Source organism: Puma concolor, chromosome C2 (assembly GCF_028749965.1).
Source record: "Puma concolor isolate L17-30 chromosome C2, mPumCon1.1.hap2, whole genome shotgun sequence".
Lineage (NCBI taxonomy): Eukaryota > Metazoa > Chordata > Mammalia > Carnivora > Felidae > Puma > Puma concolor.
In genome coordinates, this window is record NC_141675.1 from 10600451 (window position 1) to 10607503 (window position 7053).

The 7053-nt window shown below is 39.1% G+C and overlaps 1 long non-coding RNA gene across 1 annotated transcript; it reads right to left on the reverse strand.

The window, feature by feature from the left end:
- Positions 1-492: 492 nt before the first annotated feature.
- On the reverse strand, positions 493-6203 carry LOC147577093 (uncharacterized). The gene is made up of 2 exons (XR_015256012.1): positions 5815-6203; positions 493-2992 (listed from the first exon to the last, which is right to left on the reverse strand). It is a non-coding gene; the product is annotated as an uncharacterized LOC147577093 (long non-coding RNA).
- Between the last annotated feature and the right edge of the window lie 850 nt (positions 6204-7053).

Here is a 7053-nt window from a genome sequence, read left to right on the forward strand (position 1 = left end):
CGCGCATACTCACACACATACACACACTGGAATATTACTCATCAATCAAAAAGAATGAAAGCTTGCTATTTACAACAACGTGGATGGAACTAGAATGTATTATGCTAAGCGAAATAAGTTAGTTAGAGAAAGACAAATATCATATGATTTCACTCATATGTGGAATTTAAGAAACAAAACGGATGAACACAGGGGAAGGGAAGGAAAAATGAGATAAAAACAGAGAGGGAGGCAAACCATAAGAGACTCTTATATACAGAGAACAAACTGAGGGTTGCTGGAGGCGGAGGGGGGGTGGTAGGGGATGGGCTAGGTGGGAGATGGGCAATAAGGAGGGCACTGTTGGGATGAGCACTGGGTGTCGTATGTAAGTGATGAATCACTGGGTTCTACTCCTGAAACCAATACTACACTGTATGTTAACTTGAATTTAAATAAGTTAATTTAAAAAAAAATAAAAATAATAATTCATAAAAGAAATCAGAATCAGTGTAAAAATATTTTAAATTTTTTATTTTTGGCAAGAATATTCTTGATCTTTTTGATGAGGTTAACATGCATATGTATGTATAATGTACATTAAACTTAAATGTACAGCTTAATGAATTTTTACCTAGGTACACACACATAACTACCATCTAGATCAAGAACTAGAACATTCCCAGGATCTTCCTCTTGCTCCTTCCTAATCAATATGCACTCCCTCAACCAACCCCAGACATTTCACTGTTTGTTGGTTTGTTTGTTTGTTTTTAAGATATTTCCTAACCATGGACTCATAAAATGGCAGAACTGATCCAAAATGCTTATAGTACTGATGACACAGTGGAAACTCAGTAGCTAAGTGATCCTCTCAAGGTGATTAATTTGCTGTCTGGGCTGATTCTAGAACTTAGAACCCAATTCTAGTCCAGTGGTTCTTAAAGTGCTTCCCCCAAACGGGCAGGACAACATCACATGAAAACTAGTTAGAAATGTAAATTCTTATCTACCCCTCACTCCTACCCACTGAATCAGAAACTCTGAGGAAGGGCTCTGTGATCTGCGTCTGAACATGCATGCTCTCTAGCTGATTCTCATGCTCACTCAGGTTTGAGACACTGGACTATACCAAAGTCTATAAATCAAATATTAATTAGAGTTCATAAAGTTCTCGTTAATTGTGAAATTTTACTTAATATCAGACATAGGCTAATTTTAAGGGATATTTAGGAAGCATGGATACCCATCTATACTAGAAAATCAATAAAAAAAAAAAATACCCAGTAGTAGAATGGTGTGGAAAATAATATGAGTTCTGCTATTCATTAGCCATACAACTTGGACAAGACCCTCTACCTCTTTGAGCCCTAGTTGTTTCTAGGTGTAAAATGACTCTAGTATGTCAGCTCCTAGATTGAATCTTGACCGTGCTTATATTTTGTTTGATCTGCCCAGAAATCTGGCTGGTTTGTCTGCTTGTTTGTTTTAAACTAATTGCTACGATAGGAGCAGTTAGTAGTCATCAAATATCTGACTTCTCTTTTTCATTTCCCTGCCTTCTTTGGAATCAAGCAACCCCACCTCATCAATGGCCTGTGAAATGAAATGCTGTATGTTACTTCCTGGCCAAGGCACCTAAGAGCTGGTGTGCACCTTTATCTCTTCCTTCCCCTGCAGTGGGGCCTTGGAAACCATATACTGAGTTGGCAGCATCATAAGATAAAGGGATCCTGGTTCCTTGAGTCACCAGATGGAGGAAAATTCTGGCCACCTGCATGTGATTCTGTATGGTGTGCTTTTTGTATGGGGAATTGGTCACATTATTTTTAAATTTGGGAAATTTTACACATACACAAAATCTGTATTCCTGACTCGTCTTAAGAATGAGAAGAGGGTCAACTGGGTGGCCCAGTTGATTAAGCATCTGACTTCAGCCCAGGTCATGATCTCATGGTTCGTGGGTTGGAGCCCTGCATCGGGCTCTGTGCTGACAGCTGGAGCCTGGAGCCTACTTTGGATTCTGTGTCTCCCTCTCTCTCTCTGCCCCTCCCCTTTTCATGCTCTCTCTCTCTCAAAAATGAATGTTAAAAAAAATAAAAAGACGATCTGGCAATGCTGGGCTTGAATTCCTCAATAGCAATAATTGTCTAGAGCTGGGTGATGCCTCCCCATCTTGCACTCATTTTCCCCAATGTCCTCACCATTTCCTCTAGAAGACATTTCCTTTAATAAGCCCCAACAATACAGCTGAACGTAAGTTGCCACTTGACATCATTGTTGTAGTCATTTTCTTATAATCAAGAGGAAAGTGAAATGTCTGTGTATGCATATTCCTAACAAAAATAACAAAAGTGGGGAAATTAAATACAGATCATGAGGGTCATGTGAAATTACAAGCGAGCAGTGTTCTTTGCGGAAGAGGAGAGAACATTTCTAAATGTTTAATGTTCAAAGTGTGGCCATGTCAAAAGAAGGCAATTTAATGTGCTATTCTGAAGTGGCCTATAGGAAGAGCTGGGTGTCGGGCAAAAATGCCTGCTAAAAATTAACTAAAAAATAGGGCTTAAATTTCAACAGAGGTTCTTTTTGAGAATAAAATACTGTACTTCTGTGAATATAGTTACATATGAAATGAGAAAATTATACCCTACTTGCTTCATTCATTTGCCTGCCTAGTCCCTAGAGGCATTTGATTCTGAGGATTGAAGGGGAGAGAACAAATGAAGAATACCTAACATGGTATGCAGAATATACAGCTTGGTGCCTGGCATGTAGCTGACTCCAAAAATGTTAGTTTCCTTTCACTTAGTTTATTTATCTTGATCGCAGAAAAGAATACTGGAATCTATTTCCAACTTTACTCTAAAGTCCAACAGTTCAATATGTACATACAATCAAGAAGACCAACAAACTGGGCCACTTCCAACAAGGTGAGGAGAATCAGAGGGGAGAGCAAAGCAGGAAGGGAGTGACTTCTTTATCAAGAGAGAAGAGATTTTAATTCCTTGGTCTGAAAAAACAAAGGTTTGACAAGAGACATGATCAAAACGATGAAGTCTTAGATGCAAGGTGTAGAAGGTAAGGCTGTTGTTCAGTATATATTTCCCCCATCTCTTTCCCTCCCCACCTCCATGGGAAAATAGTACTTCCCAATCCCATGGATGTCAGACTTGGCCATATGGCTTGTTTTGGCCAATGGAATGTGGCCTCTGGAAGCTTCTGACCTCCACCAGGAGAAGAGCATGGTCTAGTCTTCAGCCTGGACCACAGAATAAGCCCCATGGAGCAGATACACAATCTGGAACCAATTTACACTGACCTGCAGACCCACAGCAATCAATATGTGCTTAGTGTTGTATGCCACTGAATTTGGGAGTACCCTTTTATTCTGCCTTAACTTCAGCAGAAGTTCACCACTATGGAACGTGTATATGATGAAGGACTTTCCTAATCCCCCAAATGCCAGGACTAGGCATCTAGAAATTGTTCTATCTGAAACTTTAAAAGAGATATCATTTTTATTTGGTACCTCTTCTTCAAAGCTCCCAATCTTAACTTAGATGCCCCTTCTCTCCATTGCCCCGAACTGTTTCGTTTTAGCCATACACTGTAGGTAGATTTTCCCCATCTAATTATTCCCTCAAAATGATCTGTCCTTTGGGCCATGCCTTCAGTTTTGTTTTCTCTCTAATAAAAATAATGAAGGCTAATAAGGGCTCCTGGGTGGCTCAGTCGGTTAAACGTCCAACTTCAGCTCAGGTCATGATCTCCCACCCTGTGAGTTTGAGCCCCACATCGGGCTCTGTGCTAACAGCTCAGAGCCTGGAGCCTGCTTCGGATTCTGTGTCTCCCTCTCTCTCTGCCCCTCCCTCACTCATGCTCTGTCTCTCAAAAAATAAATAAACATTAAAAAAAAATTTTTTTTTAAATAATGAAGGCTAATAATAAATAGCACTTTCTATGTGGCAGGCATTGTTCTAAGTGCTTGGCAAAATTTAACTCATTCAATTTTCACAGCCATCCTATGTGGTTAAGTACTACTAATATCTACATTTCATAGATGTATAAACTGAGGCATACAGCAGTTGAGTAATGGTCCCAAATAACATAGAGTTAGTAAGTGGAAGACTAAGGGTTCAACTCAGGTAGTTTGCCCTTAGAATCCAAACTGTTCCCCCTTGTTTTCTCCTTCTCCCATAGTGATGAGTTACATGGATAAACTAATGTACATTAATTTGTTATCCAATGCTAGTTTGTTATTTCCTCAGCTAATATAAGACCATAATTCATTATATGTGTAGAGAGCCCCGAGGAAATGAATCTAATAATGGAATGTTGCCCTTATGACAAGCCATTAAGGAGATGATTTGAGGGTGATATTTTTTCTCATGATCACAAACACTCTAAATGAAAGCCAAAGAATTAGCAAACTGAAAACTTGAAAGAAGTAATTTTGTTGGGGGGTCAGGGGGAGGAGTGAATCCTGTCTTTTGATGGCGTGTGAGGAACACGAGTTGGGTCAATGAAAACCCAAATGCCGATTAGGAGCTTTCCCATTCTAAAAGGGTGAGGTAAGTTGGATTAAATTCTCCTTGTGGAGGCTGGGCAGTCCTTCTCCAGGATTTCAGGTTCCACCTCCTCATGCTTGTTTGGATCTTGGCTCAGTGGTTGTAAGGCAGCTTCAGCCCTATCATCCCTGCATCATGTCTACATATAAAACACCACTTCTTTAGAAGTTCCCGCAAAAATATCAATGAGACCAAGCACGTGATTGTTTCATTTTTACTAAAAGCATGTTAAGACACAGAGAAAGTGGGGGGTGCCTGGCTGGCTCAGTCGGAAGAGCAGGTGACTCTTGATCTTGGGATTGTGAGTTCAAGCCCCACACTGGGTATAGAGATTACTTAAATAAACTTAAAAAAAAAAAAAAAAAAGAGGGGCGCCTGGGTGGCTCAGTTGATTGAGCTTCCGACTTTGGCTCAGGTCATGATCTCACAGTTCGTGAGTTCAAGCTCCACATCGTGTTCTGTGCTGACAGCTCAGAGCCTGGAGCTTCAGATTCTGTTTCTCCCTCTCTTTCTGCCCTTCCCCCCACTCATGCTCTGTGTGTGTGTGTGTGTGTGTGTGTGTGTGTGTGTGTGTGTGTGTGTATGTGTGCGTGTCTCTCTCTCAAAAATAAACATTAAAAATTAAAAAAAAAAAAGACACAGAGGAAGGGATCATATCACAGACTACACAGCCATCTGTCATCTCATGAGGCCCCAACCAGTTCCGCAGGTCACACTTTTTTCAAAAATACTTACACCCTCTATGGGGGCTTTTGGTAGGCAGTCCCCCAGGTCTGGCTGCTTCTCTCAAATGAAAAAGCCACCAACCCATCTGTTCCTCTAGCTTTCAGCAAGTCTTTCCCCTAGAATTCTGATAAATCCAAAAATCTCTATCTTGTTACAGTAAAAAATATTAAGAAAAACAGTGAGCTAAAATAACCTGATTTCCCACAAGAAAATCTATAAGGTATTGGAATGAATAAAAGAGTACAGCAAAATTGGTAGATACAGGCTCAATACTTAAAGACCAATAGCATGCCCCCGCATATATACATAACCTTATTATTACACTAATAATCATAAATAAATGAATCAACATATATTTACAAAGATGCCATTTAGCCTATTTGCAAAAACTATAGGGCATCTAGTGATAATTGTAACAGAAGATGTTTAATAGAACAACCTAACTATTCCTCTGAGGGATAGTGAGTTAATTAATAAAGTGTGGTTTATTCAGACAGAATTCTATATCGCAATTAAAATGAATGATCCAATGGCGCACCTGGGTGGCTCAGTCAGTTAAGCATCAGACTTCAGCTCAGGTCATGATCTCGCGGTTTGTGAGTTTGAGCCCCATGTCGGGCTCTGTACTGACAGCTCAGAGCCTGGAGCATGCTTTGGGTTCTATGTCTCCCTTTTTCTTTGTTCCTCCACACTCGCACTCTGTCTCTCTCTCAAAAATAAACATTAAAAAATTAAAAAATAAATAAAGTGAATGATTCAAAACCCACCTATACGTCTACATGGCTCCATCTTGAAAATATAACAGTGAAAAAAGCGATTTGCAAAATTTACACATTGTATAATTCATGTAAAAATTTAAAACACACAGAACAATTGACTGTATGAATAGATATCTGTATGAGAACTAAGTTCACCTATTTTTAAGACAAAAACCGACGAAGAAAGGATCGGAAAAGTATGGGAGAAGGGTGGGCTTTCTTTAAAAAATTCTAAGAGGATTGTATACCTTATATTTATACCATATGTCAAATATATTCAATGAAAGAAAATTCTAAGAGGTGAAAACTTTCTGTGGTGCTATTACATTAGTTTTATATCATGTATATATTGTATTACTAATACATACTGATATGTTACTAGATATATTTTATTTTTTGATATTTATATACTTGAAATATTTTATAATTAGAAATTAAAATGGAAATTTCATATGGGTTCAAGAAAGATTTCAATGAGATAACATTGAAAAGATGTTCATCTTCTTTAATAACTTTACTTTTACTCTTATCATGCGTATTTTTAAATGTCCAAACCAAAAAAGAAAGAAGGTTTGGCCCTTAGCAGAAGTTAGAGAGACTAACCAAATGTTGTAAAATAAGAGATTAAATTCCTTGACTGAAATTTTATCACCATAGCAGATTAGATGTGCAATAACTTGCCTGTATTTTGAGAGGTTTTTAGGTAATCATGAGACAGGGCAAGTTCCTAATACCCCAGCCCCTGAGTTTTCATATCTAGTGGCTGAACTGTGAAGTCCCTTCCAGTTTTAAAGTTTTTGAGATCTTTGTGAGAGCCTTGACCTCAGACCAGCTTATCAGGAGTGCCCTGCTCCTGGCTACAGTGAAAAGCAGCGTCTCTCTCTCTCTCTCTCTGTCAGCTAGAAAGAATTAAGCAGGGAAGCCTCAGAATACAGAGGACAATGTGGAGCAGAAATCAATACCTACACTTGGCAAACCAATTAGGACCCAGTGGGAGACCTGAGAGGAGGGCTACTGAC